This window comes from Manacus candei, unplaced genomic scaffold, assembly GCF_025592945.1.
Source record: "Manacus candei isolate 608988 ecotype Guabito, Panama unplaced genomic scaffold, ASM2559294v1 h1tg000043l, whole genome shotgun sequence".
Taxonomy (NCBI): Eukaryota; Metazoa; Chordata; class Aves; order Passeriformes; family Pipridae; genus Manacus; species Manacus candei.
In genome coordinates this window covers 21992610-22009372 of record NW_026138091.1, presented here as the reverse complement: position 1 = coordinate 22009372, position 16763 = coordinate 21992610, and positions in this window count along the sequence as shown.

Genomic DNA, 16763 nt, shown 5'->3' with positions numbered 1-16763 from the left:
AAATATGGTCCACCTCTGCCTGCTCTGGAGTCTTTGTATAGAGTGAACCAAAGCAGTAGAGTAGTTTGTATAACAAGGCAATTCTAATAAAGCCCTGTATTTTCTACTTTAATTGTGTTTGTGTCGGTAGTGTTATATTTAAACTGTTGCAATGATGTGAAAAATTGATCTTGGTGTTTTGTTCAATGGGATAGTCTGGATAAACGTTTTTCAAACTATAATCTATGCATTGGTGGAAATAATAAGACATCACAAAGTGTTCAGTGATTTTTGTGTTTGCCCTCAGGCACCGAATAAAATCAAGGAGGGAAAAAAGAGAAGTAATTAAAAAAAAATTCAAGGTTTACTTATATTTGTTTTTTCATAAAATTATCAAGTGGCAAAATGAATAGGTGAATACATAATCCTTACATTAAAATTAGAGAAACACTGTAACAGATGATCTCTAAGGATTTTGTGTAGAAATTTAAAGGGAAATTGACAGTATGGGATGAAGTCAAAAATACAAAAAAGTATTGGTTTTGTGACTGTGTTTGAGTTTTACAGAAATGTTAGAGTACAGATGGAACTGGATACTGTTCTACTTTCCCTTTTCAAAATTCTTGTATGAAAATTTTGAAATGTGAAGATATAAAAACCCTATCTGAGTTGTCACCATCAGAGCTATAAGATTTAGATAATTCCATTGTATCTCTGACATGACCCAAAAGCAGCTGTGCTCCCAGTAAAATAATTCAGTAATTTGTTAATAATAAATTCATTACGACAGATAGTGGCAGTACTAATGTGTCTTTCTATATTTGAGAATGGATGGAAGAGTTTCATTGGTTTTCAATAATTATAATGATAATAATAATAATAATAAAATTGCTCAAGACTTGCAAAAAGAGACAATAAACAGAGCTCTTGCAAAAGAGGCAATATACAGACCTGTGAACTCTTCACTTGATCTTTCTTGAATCTTGACACTAAATTTAATCCCAAACATAATACCAACATTGTAAACCAAAATATTATATTTATATGGTCCTATGCTACTAATTTCTACTCGATACAGAGAGATATTTCTAATTTTAAAAGCAAGAGGGGTAATTTAAAAGAGACTGAATGGATGGTTTGTGGGGGAGTTAAATCAAAACTGTTCTAATAATACAGTAGTTGTAATATGAACATAATGGAATAAGTTCACATTTTAAGTGCAGTAGAAGGATGCACTTTGGAACAACACTTGAAGTTTTCAACCAGTTTTATAACTACGTCAGTTCCTAATTAAGGCTTGATGAGCCAAAATTCAACAGAGAAAAGCATTCAGACCTTTCCTACTATCTCAGTGTCACTTTATGTGTGCTTCCACCTCCACTTTCTCCACTTCAGCTTCTCAACCACTCTGTAATGAGAAAAATACCACAGAGTTACTGTAATCACTGAAATAAGATCTGTCCTTTGAACCACATACAGGAGGGAACCACCAGATTACTTTGTATGGGTGTGCCCCAGTTTTCTGACTACTGGTGTTCCTGGTCTTTGCTAATCTAAAAGGATGTAATTATTAACCAGCAAAAACTCCAGTCCTGCATGCACATCCCACGTGTAGTCCTCTGCAGAACTGCCACTCGTGGCTGCTAGTGTTGTTAGTATCAGACCCAGAACAGCATCATTAACAAGCTGAACTGGTGTGTGTACCTTTGTACAAAGGATCATAAATACTGTGTAAGTATATGTAATTGATGACACAAGTTCATATGGAGGAGAAGCTTATATATTGAGTACATTTTTCTGGACGCATAATTACTCTTGTCAGAATAGGCTGCCCTTTCTATTTTTTGAAGTCAGATTATGAGAAGAATAATTCTATTTCGCATATACAAACCCACTTATACCTGGTTGGTTAATGTACTGTTAAAATAATAAAACGAAATGATGGGAAGGAATGAGTATCCCTAAATGATCTTTGATCGAGGCTCAGCTGAATGTACTCCAACATTTGTACTATAATTAAAAACACAGTGGCTGTCCTTGCTCAATGTTTTATTCATAGATAACGAAAGTATGTGCCCTAAACTGCATATGACTGTGTGATCAAAGGACACTTTACTGTGTTTTATCAGTAGTAGTATACTAACTTTATGATAATAATATTTCATTTTCTATTATGTTTCTGTGGACTTCACAAAGAATATTGTAGTCTATGTTATGTTAATCAGTGTCTTATATTTTTTAATTGTTTCCTAAATGTTAAAATTTAGCAAAAAATATACTACAATGCTATTACACTTTCTGAAAGGGTGATTTCACTCATATTTCAAGATAGTAAGTCTCTTATGCCTGAGCTAAGACGTGTCTGCAGAAAACCAAGAAAAGGTAGCACAATTGGACAACAAAAGCTGGGACATACAAGAGAGTAGGTCTATCCTGGTTGAAGAAAAACATGTATTTGAGGTTTTTTGATGGTTGCTTTTGACCAACTCTTGGTACCACTGTGGACATTCATCAGAAATGTCTTTATGTCTAAAGTGGCACCTGATAGAGTTTGGCAGAGGGCAATTACATGCACTTGTGAATGAAACTTTGTCTGTAGTGAAAGTACTAAAATACTGTGGTTAGGGCCTTACAAAAGAAGGGAAGATCTATGTCCTAGACTTTTGGCACTAAGAGGCACAGCTGTAGCTACTGAGGAAGGTCTTCTACTTACTGGGCTAATGGTAGTCTGAGTGTATCCAGCCTCTGAAACAAGGACTGTGTAATTTTCAGCACAAGATTCCATGGACACCAAAATGGAGTCCTCTAATAACTTTTTATTTATCTTAGGTATGTTCAACAGTAAAGTGATTCTTGAGGGTAGACAATGTTAATTATTCTTGAACCTTGAGAATTTAAATTCCAAATGGAATCACAATTGAGTCATTCTGTGTCCCTCCTGGTTAGAGTAATCTTGTGTGATGGAGGAACACTGGACTCCAAATCCCAGTCCAGAAATAATTTCTGTATTTATTCTACAAAAGGACACTGGTATACTAAGATATAAAATGGGTATTTCAAGTGAGGTGAAAAAGAACAAAGTTATCTTCATTTAAGACAGATACAGAAAAAAAAAGATGTTGAAGGAGCTGGTATCAGTGTTGAACATGCTGCTAAAAATATGCTTTAACTGGTACTGAAGTAGAAGCTATATATAATTACTGCTTTGATGGAGCAGGAAACTGTGAAAGACTGAGTGGCATGACTACAAGAAAGTGAGTAGAAAAGCCAAAGCTGTATCCAGCTCTGCTTAGGCCAGGGAATGGTGACTAGGACTCTTTTCCTGGATGACACTTGAAAAGGAAACGGACAACAAGCACCACTCTATTCCACAAGTAGCAGGGGCAGCTAACAGCACTCTGTTTCTGAAGACTTTGGTTATGATACTGAGTCTGACAATATTTAGTAGTTCAGGATCTGTATTTAAAGTACATGTGAGAAAGCCTGCATAGGCAGTTCTATTTAAGGTCAGCGACTGAGGTATCGAGTACTTTCACTGACAACTGTGGCCTCCATTACTGTGTAGAGTTTGGGTTATCTCCTCACATGGAAAACCTCTGTGTCTTTCACTCTTTTTACTCTTGCTTCACTCAGAAGTGCTAATATGTTGTTTTAGGTGAGCTAGCAGTGAACTACACCATTTTGAGTAAATCGTTCCAGATAAATGCGACAACTTGAAGTAACACTTCAATGAGATATCAACCATGCTTCCAGAGAGGCAACCAACAGAAAAGTACACAATTGTATACTGCCCTCTTATAAATTTAGACCCTATAAATACAAACTAGAATAAGGTGCCCAGGGAAGTGGTTGATCATCATCCCTGGAGGTATTTTAAAAGGTATGTAGATATGGCATTTAGGGACATGGTTTAGTGGTGGACTTGGCAGTGCTTGGCAGTTTATGAGTGGACTCCATGATCTTAAGGGTCTTTTCCAACCTAAATGATTCTATGATACTATGAGTGGAAGTGATATTTGATGGGGTTAAATAATACACATTAGCAATTCCCAATTTAATTGATTGTCCTGTTGCAGCTGTACTACTAGTTTGCCCTGCATCATAAGATTTCTACCTTTGAAGCATTGGCAAAGAAAATTTCAAAAAGTAAAATGAAAAGCCAATTTGGAGTCTTCAAAATGTGTTGAAATTCTTGAGGATCCAGAGGAGTCATTATTTTGGAATGCTTGGTAGAAAGTAACCTAGGCCCTTGGTTTTTTTTGTGATTATTTTTAATTACTTGTCTTCAACATCATCCTTAGCTAATATTGGAAAAGGAAATATATATCACCATTATTTTATGGTACAAAGGCACACTTAGCTTTGTTCCAAATATAAACAGAAACATGCTGAACACCTCTGCCTTTTCCCACATGATTAACAATTTTGTCATGTGCCTTTTTTGATGTAATTTATATTCTTGCTAACTCTGTAACAACATTGACAAGAATTAGGATTTCTTTTACTCACAATTTTTATCAAAAATCAGTTTTGTCCTTATTAAATACAGATTCTTTCTGCCTATAGTTTTTATTTCCCCCATTACCTGGTTTTCTTAACATATGTTTTACATTTTTTGATTCCATTTTTAATTACTGTTTTTTACCATCTGTCTGCAGGGAAATTGGGTATATCTATATTACTAATACTTAAAAAAAGAAAAATGTGAGAAACTGAATAATAAATTCCTACATTTTGAAAATGTGTGAAATACATGGGCTGAAGGTAGTGTCTCTGAATTTTAAATCTAAACTTTCATAATTACTAATCTATCCTGTAGTCAAAAAGAAGAGAATGAGTCAATGTTGAGTTGCTTGCCATACAACTGCTTTTCATGCTGTTTCATAGAAGATGAAATTTCTGGTGAAAAAGAAAATTTAAATTCATTATATGAATGTTGAAGTCTATGTTTAGGTGTGTAAAAAGTACCTGTCTGAGAGCACTTGCAGACTTGAGCCACCAGATTAAAGTCCAATATTTATTACTTCCCTAGTCTTGTGCCTTGCCCCTGAGAAGACCACTGCCACCCTTGGGACAAAGGTGCACTTGATGTGCCTGTGACAATTTTTAGGTCTGATCATCAAGATAAAGCAGTCTTTAGGCAGAGTCATTTTAGCTGAGATTTTCCTGAAGAACAATAAATCTTGTGTTATAAAAAGTATAATTTAGTTATGGTTTCTTTAAATTCTGTGCAAGTAAAAAGAGGCAAATTATAGTTCTGCCAGACCACCTCTACTAATTCCCAAAAGAAGCTGTGTTATGTCTGCTGTCATTTATTGTCATATTATTATTGACACTTTTGTGTTTATTCCCACAGTGCTTCACAAGGATTTCAGGCCCAGTGCTAATTTCTCAAATCATGGATTTTCTCCACTGAACTAAAAAGGATTTCCATTGCTATCAGAGAGATTTAAATAAGACTGTTGCAGACACATCTATGCAATTGTGGTCTTGCTGTCCTATCATTTCTAATGATTCCCATTGCATACTTTGTTTTGTTGGAGCAAATGGGCCTTTTTTCACTCCTTTATGCTCAGGGCAAAGAGATAATGAAACAAAGATTATCAACCTTGAGGATCATAGATCTAAAAAAATAGACTTAACTGAGTGCAGTCAAATATCTTGTACTTAGTTTCATTTTTAATTTCACTTGTCAAATTATATTTTACTGCTTGCATATCTTTTTTTTTTTGTTTGTTTGTCTTTGGTGTGTGGGTACATAGTTATCCATATTACCAAACTTTGCCCTTTGACAGGAAGTAATAATCAGTGTAAGGATTAAAGAACAAATGCAATTCATTGCCTGCTCTGGTTTCAGAATTACACATTGTAGATTACAGAATATGATAACTGTGGTGGTTTGAAAAAGTCTTGTGTGGTGTCTGGAAAACCCATATCACACTGGGTTGAGATGTGGGAGGGGGGCTTGAACTTGGGAATTGGATTTTGGGGCTCTCAAACCATGACAGTAACACACTGGGTTCTGCTGTACAACATGATACAAGTTGGCATGATATGCTTTAAGAGTGTGATAAGAAATCACAGAACACACTAGAAATGAATGGAAAACCTTTCTTCTTAGTCTAGTTGTCACTGTAATGAGTCTTTTCTTAACTTCAGACTTCTAAATGCGATAATAGTGTTAGTAACAATGAATGCCATACCAACTCAAGGAGCAAAACACCTTTCATAGTGTGTGAAGGAACAATGTCTGATACACTTGGGGTTAAACTCTACCACTTAATGTGCAGCAACAGGCAAAATATTGCTTACTGCTTCCTTCATACAAAAACAAGATGGCAGAAATCTGGTATTCAAAATTCATTATGTATGCCTTCAGTATGTCTTCATACTCTAACAAGAGGACCAGTATATTCTGTTTGGCCAAGGGGCTGCTACAGACTATACCTACTACTTCAGCAAATTGCAAATGTTAATTTATTAAGTTGCCTTTCATTCCGAAGGTTCCTGCTCTTATACCAGTGGTGAAGAGTTGCATCAGCAGCTTCATCAGCAAATAGGATACCTCTCCTCTAACCTCTCTGAAGATATCTGAAGGCAGAACAGTTGAAGTTAAAGCTACTGTGGTACAGCCCTCCATTGTTGGCTGTATATTTTTAATTTCACCTTTATGCTGACACTCATGCTTGTCTAACTGGGAGTTGATCTCAGAAATTCATCTTTTCACCTTTTGTTGAAATCCTGTGGTGGGTTGACCCTGGCTGAGTGCCAGATGCTCATGAAAAACTGCTCTGTCACTTCCCCTCCTCAACTGGACAGGGAAAAGAAAATATAATGAAAGGCTCATGGGTTGAGATAAGGATAGGGAGAGGTCACTCACCGATTACTTTCATGGGCAAAACTTGACTTGGGGAAGTTAATTTATTACCAATCAAATCAGAGTAGGATAATGAGAAAATTACAATTAAATCTTAAAACATCTTCCTCCCACCCCTTCTTAGCAGGCTTGACTTTACTCCTGAGTTCTCCATCTTCTCCCCACCAAAGCAGTGCAGCGGGATGGGGAATGGGGACTGTGGTCAGCTCATCACACGTTGTCTCTATGACTCCTTCCTCCTCAGATGGAGGACTCCTCACATTCTTTCCCTGCTCCAGAATGAAGTCTCTGGAATGGGAGACAGTCCTCCACAAACTTCTCCAATGTCAGTCCTTCTCACAGGCTGTTGTTCTTTATGAACTGCTCCAGTGTGGGTCCTTTCCATGGGGTGCAGTCCTTCGGGAACAGGCTGCTACAGCATGGGTCCCCTGCAGGGTCACAAGCCTTGCCAGAAAACCTGTTCCAGCATGGGCTTCTTTGTCCATGGGTGCACAGGTCTTCCCAGGAGTCTGCTCCAGCATGGTATTCCCACAGGGTTGCAACTTCCTTTGAGTGTCCACCTGCTCCAGTGTGTGGTCCTCCAGGAGCTGCAGGTGGATCTTTGCTCCGGTGTGGAACTCCATGGGCTGCAGGGGCACAGTTGCCTCACCATGGTCTTCACCATGGGCTACAGGGGAACCTCAGCTCTGGTGTCTAGAGCACTTCCTCCCCCTTCTTCTTCACTGACCCTGGTGTCTGCAGGGCTCTTTCTCTCCCATATTCTCACTCCCCTCTCTGGCTGCAACTGCTGCTGTGCAGCTTCCCTGCTGCTTCTCAACTATGTTATCCCAGAGGCGCTGTCACTGAGTCTCAGCTTTGGCCAGCAGCGGGTCCATTCTGGGAGCTGGTTGGCATTGGCTCCATCAGACATGGGGAAAGATTCTAGTAGCTTCTCACAGAAGCCAATCCTATAGCCTCCACCCCAACTACGAAAATCTTGCCACACAAAGCCAATACAAATTCTTTGTTGAGTCATGATAGCAGGCATTGTTCCTTTTGCTCTTTCCTACCCAGTTCTCTCTACCTTTCCTCATCAAGACTTTCTAGAAAACAGATTCTTCAGTGATCAGTCCCATGGATGATATGTGGAGTATTATGCAGCTCTGAGACTTTGAAGTATGTGATAGCTAACTATTTAGGGGTTGCACTCCTTTATTTATTGCAACTACTTCACAAATGTTTTGTCAGTAGCCATATTAAAAGGTGTCCCACATGGGAATGTCTGAAGGCTTCAAATATTTATTGTGTCACGAAGTATTTCTTCCGGGTTATCAAATATGGAGGAATTTGAAACAATATGGATGAATTTCCTGTGGAATCAGAAAGGTAGTGTATCCCATCCTTCACTGTGGAACAGCTTTCAGTTCTCTTCTTCTGTGAGAGAACAATCTAAACACCCTGTTCAGATCTCACAAATTAGTAGGAGGAAATCTGTTTGTCCAAACGTCAAATTCCAACAACACTGCAACATTCAGTTCCCAAGTTTTGTACTTGTACAGAAGCCCATGTGCTCTGCTAAGTAGATAGAAACCAATAAGCAAAAGTGTCAGAAAGAGCCACTGAACATAAAAATCCTTCTCCTGTTCTGCCTGTCACCTCACCGGAGGAACTGGGACAGACTATGGTTAGTTAACCACAATGAGTATTGTGTTAGTTATGACTAGGAGCCTGGGAGAAATAATGTTTGGCTCACTATGAGCTTGGGCTTAGAGAAATCTATTTCTCTAAGTGTCATTTAATTATGCTCTCTTTTTTTTTTCAATACCTGCATCAGAGCTCAAAACTTGTATTACCTGACAATTTAAGTAAAAACTGAGTTATATTGGTTTGTCCGTGACATTATGGTTGCAGGTATGCTCTACAAATAGCTGTTGCAACTGAAGATAACCTACTATAACTTTCTAGGTGCATATTTTTACCTTCTGTTATAGTTTATCTTATCCTTGACTTCAAGTGGAAGTTTCCATGAGCTCTTTCTACTTTCTCCTGAAAAAATAAGATAAGTTAATTCAGATAATTTTTTAACAATGTGATGGGGTTTGGCTGATATGGCTTGAGCAAACTAGGAAGCACTTTGCCCAGTTTAGAGCAGAAGAATTAGTAAAGGAGTGCTGTCATGGAAGACCGTTGATGCTGTTCTGCTGATGATACCTGCATTTCATAGAGCAAAGGAATTTCCACTCTACCAACAGGAGATGGACTCTGTCCATTGCTACAGCCTGCCATTTTGCAGAACTGCACATGTAGCAATCTCCAGCAGCACTGTGATGATGGAAAACTGGGAACCATTGGCTGCCACAGGGTATATCTGTTCTCATTCCTGGCTCTGTAGTACCAGTCATGTCTACCTATGCTGGTTGAAGAACTTATGCTTCTCTTCTGAATGCAACTAGCCTGTAGATCTGTGAGTATTCCCTAACCTATTTCAGGTGAAAGGGTTAGCAAGACCTGCTATTTAAATCTTTTAAGGCAAATTACCTGTCTTGACAGAAGTAGGTTAGGGACTCCTTATGTGTGTACATCTGGAAGTGGCAACCTGTGGCTCTGCACAACTAGATTATGGAATTCAGACTGCTATCTTCTGTGGCTAGACTACATCCAGTACATAAAGTAAGCTTATTTAGAGTAACTTTTAATATTTTGACAAATTTATAGATATGTTTTCTTTCCTCCTTTCAAGTTAGTTACGCTTCACTTAACAGCATGTTCTCTGAGTTGTATTTCATTCTTTGTCTCCCTAGGCCTCTTTGGAGATAGAAGACATGATCATATCTCTGAGTTACAGATTACTGGAGGCTGTGAGAATGTATAGAAGTTATAAATGCTATACTTGTCCAATTCATGTACTCTCCCCTAGGCACCTGCTAATAGCTACTGGTGGAAATTGCATACTAGGTTAAAGAGATCTCTATTTTTACCTGTTATGGCTGTTCTTATGGTTTATTTTTATGTGACACCAGCAAGACAGCAGCTACTCTGTGATTTGTCAGCTTGTCATTCAGTATGGAGATACTTTTCAGTTTTCTGTCCATGTACGGTCAAGAAGAGGGAGAAGTCCAAGAAATCTAAGTGTGAAGAAATATATTTGGCCTTTCCATTTATAGAGGATGCATAAAGCAGCAAGAAAGAAAGGAAGAACAGTGAAACGAGGAATACAATGAAGAGCCAGGGTAGATGCTTTTCACTGATAAAGAGCAAAAAACTAATCTGTTACTTTGGCAAGACATGAACTGAGGAAGGGAAGCAGTTAGCGCTGTGGCAAACTACAATAAAAGCTATCCAAAATGTGTACATAGCACTTTAAGAACAAATAGAGAGAGTAAATTCTGAAAGTTATTTTTGAAACTTTTAAAATTTTTAGAAAATAAAAGCATTAAAGAAATGCATTTTTTGAATATTGTGAGTTCTCATTTACAGGGCAGTGTTTTCATTGATGCACGAATTCACCTGTTCAAAATGCTTCAGTCGTCAAATCATGGAACTCAGAATTGCAGTGTTTGTGTGCATGTGTACATTTGTGGTTTGGGTGAAACTTGTATTTTTTCATTTGAATCAGACAAAGGTGGGGTCAGGGTGTTTTCTTTCAGGTATTTATTTATCATAGCGTACAGTTTGCTTTGTTGTTCAAATAGTATGTGACTCCACCCTCTCCCATTATTACCAAGCAAGGATACAAGGCTGCTTTAGAGAGTTTCTGTGTTAATGCTATTGAAGTCTGGTATCAAGTTGCTTTCTAATACTTTTGGGAGCAAGACTGTGGAGGGAAAATGGTAAGCATTGTGTCATGACTGCAAAAGCCTGTCTCTTCGGAAGGAAACATGATATTAAAAGAAAATTCTTATACTACCCAGTTCCTTTTTTATTGGAAATAAATTGTCCTCCCTTTCACTTCAGTCCAAACTTCCTGTGTAGTTGGCCTGTGTACGTCCGGGATTGCAACTCCTGCGTTTAAGAATATGCAGGTTTGATCTCCTGAAAGTATTTCAAAGGAATATGCAGAGGGTAAGTGTAAATATACCTTCATCTCCCCCACAGACAGGCTACAAGATGTGGTTGCTTATGGCAGAAAGAAATAGTGCTTTATGCTAAAGGTTTCACAACTCACACCTAGTGTCTCCAATGCAAATGTAGAGCTCCAGGAAGCAATCTGGTTCCTTCTATCCCAGTACTCCCTGCAGGGTAATGCAACTCTACTGTCTTTAGTGTAGAATAGTAGCTGCAGCCAAGGGTAAATTCCAGAAAATTATGGGTGAAAAGGAAAATAAACCCTGTTAACTAATTCTGTATATGAAACTGGGTCGTGAGCCCATACAAATTTGTTTTGCTTGGACCTGTTCTATTATAGCATTTCTAGATTTCCACGAGTCCTAAAATAGCAGGGAAATAGGGTTGATGAAAATGAAGGTAAATTGTCAGTCTCCTTGGGAATGCTGTCAGTATGCTTCCTGCAAGTGAAACATATTTCTTATCTTTTTGGAGAACAAAGTTCCATGCTTCAGTGGTGGCTGCTGGAAATTAATTTATTGCAGGAATTTGTTGTCTTCTAGTGTAACACGCAGAGAATGTCATCTGTCTCTGTTATAAATTTTCTATGTCTACTTAGTAAAGTCACCTGTTCTTTTTGCAGGATGTAGGTTCACTCTCATAATGGAGATTCCTCAAAATCAGTGTGTGTAGAACCCTAAGATAGAGCATCATATCCAAATGCAAAAGGAACAACTGTGTAAGGGAGTGGATTCATCAGAGGTCAAGGAGAAACATTTCTCATAGATGACTAATGGTAAGGGATGGGCTAATGTTGTGTTGTTTTGAGGTTTTATGAACCTTGTGAACTGTACTTTTGGTTGCAAAGAGTTTGTGAACTGTTCCCTCTTCCACTTTTTGCTTCTCCCCATGGTATTTCTCAGGATGAGGGGTTTGTTGATTTTTTTTTTTACCTGTAAAAGAGAGGTCTCTTTCTGTATGTATTAATGCATAAAAAATGTTTCCACTTCAGCGCATTCTCAACAAACTACTGGGTGTGGGAAGTTTCTGTCCATATAATCTCTTTTCCTCAGTATTTTCATTTTAGTGATATTTTCTTCTCAGTATTAAAGCACAGTATGGGAAAGGGACCTTCTGGGTCAGTATCAAGAGGAACTACAGCTTTTTCTTTTCATAGGTCTATCTAGTTTTAAAAAAGTCAAGTTTCTTTCCCTTAGCCTTCATTCGATCTAAATAAACTGACTTAGTATAATTCTGTATTATATATTCTTTTAAATTGTATTTGTGTAACATTTGTCCTCTCTGCTCCCCTTTTCAGTCACTCAACCGATCTTTGAAAGCACAAATCAGAATCAGGACCCTCCTGGTTTTATTAAGTTCTTTCATCACTGAGTGAGGTCCTTGGACTCTACAAAATTTAAGAGGATTTTAAAATAGAAAACCATATTCTTTCATAGTTGTCATCTGGAGAAATGAAAGTCCTCAAACTGACTCTCAAAGAGATAGTTTTATAGTACTAACTCCTTGTTTAAATCTCTGCTATGCCATGCCTGTATGCTGCAAGTTTTAAACAGGTTGATTTATTGTGTAAACTACTACCACTTTGCATTTGATGAATTGTAAGGAAACTTCCTCATTACATTGGGATGGCCTTCAAGCTGACCTGAAAGAAAGAGTCAGTAATAAGGAAAGTTGGTTTAGTGAATTGTGGTTTGAGTATCTTTATCTTATAAATTGGACAGATTATTTTTAAAATTTTTGTCATAGTATTTTAGTAGATTTGGTAGATTATTGTTCTAAACTTTACCTTTAGTGAATGCCAATTATGTTAATGAATTCTAGCTGACCAACCAGAGAACAGTCAAAGCTGTTTTCTTTTTGTAAGATATACTAATTGAGATCACTATACACAGTTTAATTGTGTTGGTAAATACTCTGATGTTTCATTTCTAAACAGTTCATCTTTTAAGGGAGAGAGAAAAGTGGAGAATTTAGTAATTTGCCAAAAATTAAGACATATTTGCTAATTACACAAATTATTCATTAGCACCAATGCTTACAAAAAAATCCCCTAAGGCAGAAACATATATAAAATTTGAAAAAGGAAGTAATGTTTTATCCAAAATAGAATTTAAAATAGAAATCAAAGCCAACTTTAATGGAATCTTTGCACATTTTAAACTGACTCTAGGGTACACAACAAATAGATGTGGAGTGTTGCAAAACTCAAATGTTTTTGAGCAACAGAGCACAGTCTTTAATAGTGCCGAGATATAGGAGAAGAATTGTCCAAAAGACTTTGGGACAATTATAATGAATTAAATATGCAAACTATGCTGTGCATGCAGAATTTATGCACTGTTTACTATCCTGTCATGAAAGGATTTCTCAATGAAGAAAATGACTTTTACAAGAATTGTAGATTTATAATGGAAACAGGCATCTGTCAGTATATAGTCAGAGAAAAATTGAGGCTCTTTAGTTGAATTCAGGTCTTCCTGCAAGAATATCATTTTCATTTGCATTACTGTACCAGAATTAATATTAGGGCCACCGACAGAGATGTGATTTACTTCAAGTAAAAGGATAGATTGGCAGATTTATATTCCCTAAGCACTTTCCCACAACAACTCTTCTGATGGCAAGCCAATCTAGCAAGTTTTGGCTTGCAGTTTCGGTGGTTTGCAAACTGTTTCATTTTGAAAGTATGGGAGTTACTTAACACTGAGGGCCAAATGATGATCTGAATTGTGCTGGAGTTACACTCATGCTTCTCTGGTTGCTATTTTGGAACAGCTGCTAATGTACACTGCCATTCAGATTGTGATCTGGTCCAGTTTTCCTATATATCGTAGAAGGTGGTGGAAGAAAGAAAATGAGATTCACTTTATCCACGGTAGACCTTTGAATATGTCTGTCTTTTTTTGCATTAAGTCTAGGGAAAGCCTAGGGCACATATTTTATACACCCACGGAACTGCCCTGTTAAGATGCCTATCTCTGCACTGACTGTAGGAGCAGTCTGGTTACCTAACTACCTTAGAGAACAACATCTCAACCTTTATACAGCTAGAACAAGGCAGAAGGAGTCCTGTTTTAGGAAAATTGACTGGGAAGGGAGATTGTGTATTCTTTATCAACTCCTTTGAAAGAAAATGACTCCACATCAACAATACTTTTGCTTGTAAAGGTGTTCTTACTTGGGTTTTTTATAACCCAGATAAATGTTATAAGTTTGCTAAGCCTCAGAAGTCATTGTAATGTCATCCTGCAAAAGAAAATTTTAAAGAATGGGGATTTTTGGAAAAGAAAGTGCAAGGACATGAAATCTAATGGAAATACTGCCCTTTTTGCTGATTCTTCCTAGTCAAGAGCAGCAAATGAGTTGCATCATGGAAAATTCTTAACTATTTTAGGGGTACCAGAAATTGAGAACTTGTTTGTATTGTTTGGTTTTGTTTGGGGGTTTTTGTTTGTTTGTTTGGGTTTGGTTTTGGTTTTTGTTTGTTTGTTTGCCTTTTTGTGTTTGGTTTTTTTCAGACAATTGCAATTGGTGGACTTTGTTTTTCATGGAAATGTGAGCTCTGATGGAAAATGTTTATATAGCATTTCTGCTTCTCTCAGTGTCTAATATGGACTGACTTCATGCTATAGTCATTCCTTCAGCAAGGCTCAAACAAAGCCTATGAGTAAGTGAAGAAATAAAGAATTACTGTAAGAAAATCTCCAAGAGCATGTCAAACTTAGGCTAGCCAGAGAAGATCTGAGGGAGGCTGGAATGTTTCTTACATTAAAGAACTAATTACTGGGAGATGGGAAAGGGAAAAGAATGGTCATGGCCCAAGGTAAAAGTCATAAATCAGTTTAGACTGTGAATTTCAAAACAGAAATGATGCTCTGGGACAGTCTTCTGGGGAGCAAAAAACCCCAAATACTGTTAAGATGAGCTTGATCACTTTAAGAAAAAGGTTATATAATGTTATATAGCAAAAAACTGCACTTGGTTATCCAAGCATAGTCTTTTGATAATAGATTTTGAAGGCTGTAGAACACAGAACATTCCTGCATTCTCTGCTTCTAGTCAAAGCTCCTAGTAAGTATCAATATATAGCTTAGGACACTTTCCTTCATGATGAAACAGCATCTGAAACTATTGGAAAATGCTCATAATCTCCTTGGAATTCTGTGGGTGAGGAAATGTTCTACAGTTTGATTGAGAAAATGAAAAATTGATATTAAAGTTTTCTATGGAGTGGGAAAATATCTTACCTATTTTTGGCAGTTGTTCAAATGCAGAAGAAATATTTGTTATGCAGATAAGTGCATATAAAACTGGAATACCTCCACTATTATACTCTCTAACTCAAAAAATATTCTCATTTATGTTTTGGTTTTTAAAATTAATTTTTGAACATTCAAGTTATATCATTACTATGGCACTGTTATGCACAAATAAAGTATTTAGTCTAACTGGAAATTAATCTGTAAGTTAAAATAATGACAGAATTTGGACTAGTACAAGACATTTTAACTTCTAACTATGCGGGAAGGTTTGGGTACTTGTTCTAAAAATCACATACATGCATACATGCACACACACCGCTATATGCTCTTAACCTATCAAAATATTATCAATTAAGATTAAGAGTCAAACTTCAATCTGCAGGTACAAGGGCACTTTCAGACTATATTCTGTCCTTAAGTAACCCTGTTGTTAATAAGTGGCTCAATCTAAAACACACACACCCCTTCAGATAAGTCAAAATAGTGAACAGAGGTCTTGACAAAAGTCCTGTATATTTGAAATTGTTTGCAGATATGCATGTGTCTGTAGCACAAAATTTTATGTATTCTCTTGGATAGCAGACACCGTATAATGACCACACTTAAAAGGATTTCTAGAGTCCATTTGTCAGAGACTGGGCTGGCAACGTCTTAGCTAACTAGATTGTATAGTGAAGTCAGTCTAGTTTTGGTTTCTTTCTCCCATGCTGCATGCTATTGTTAGCCATATGTGATAATTAATGGCTAGTGAAGTGTTGCTTAACTATTCCTGAGCATCCTGAAGGTTTTGCTTTAAATGTTATAACCATGGCTACCGTGGTTGTCCTTAAGCTTTAAACAGTGTCTCAAATGTGCACACGTTGTTCTCTTTATGTTTATGCCAGTCTTGGATCAAGCAGATGTACTCTGTTCAATCCTGTTGTAATGGCTTAAATTGTTTTTCCCAGATGTCTGTCTTGCTTCTCTGCCAAAGATTGTCCTGTTCGAAACAATCAATAGAAAAGAGTGTTTGCCTGCTGCAAGACACTATCCCACAGTTTTGGTCAAACCTTTGGTTATTAGAGACTTAAGGGAAGAAGATTTTTGTTTCTTTTTTCTGGATTTATTAGGTGACTTTTATTTACTTCTTCTAAGTCTTTTCCAAAGACAGTAATCTCTCAGAAGGTGATAGGATAGTCAGTTTGAAGAGCAATGCCTAAAATAATTTAAACAAGGTTTAACATGATTTTTTCTGTTAAAGACCTTGAATAAAATATATTTTATGTCTACTTTTTAATTATTTTATTATTCTGTTATCCATGTGAAATTTATTAATATATGAATGTTTGACATTCACTGGTTGAAGTAGTCTCAGGAAATAATTTCAAAGAAAACCCATGTCTTAAATTTGTGATATATTTATCTTAGAATTTAATTATAGGGTAGTTCATGCTGAAAGGGGCCTCAGAAGCTCTGTAGTCCAACTTTCTGCTCAAAGCAGGCTTGACTTGAGGTTAGACCAGGCAGTTCTGCCTTTATCCAGTTGGGCCCTGAAAATCTCCAAGGACAAACAGCCTCCACAGCATCTCTGGGCAATCTAACTGTCTTCATGGGAAAAGAGT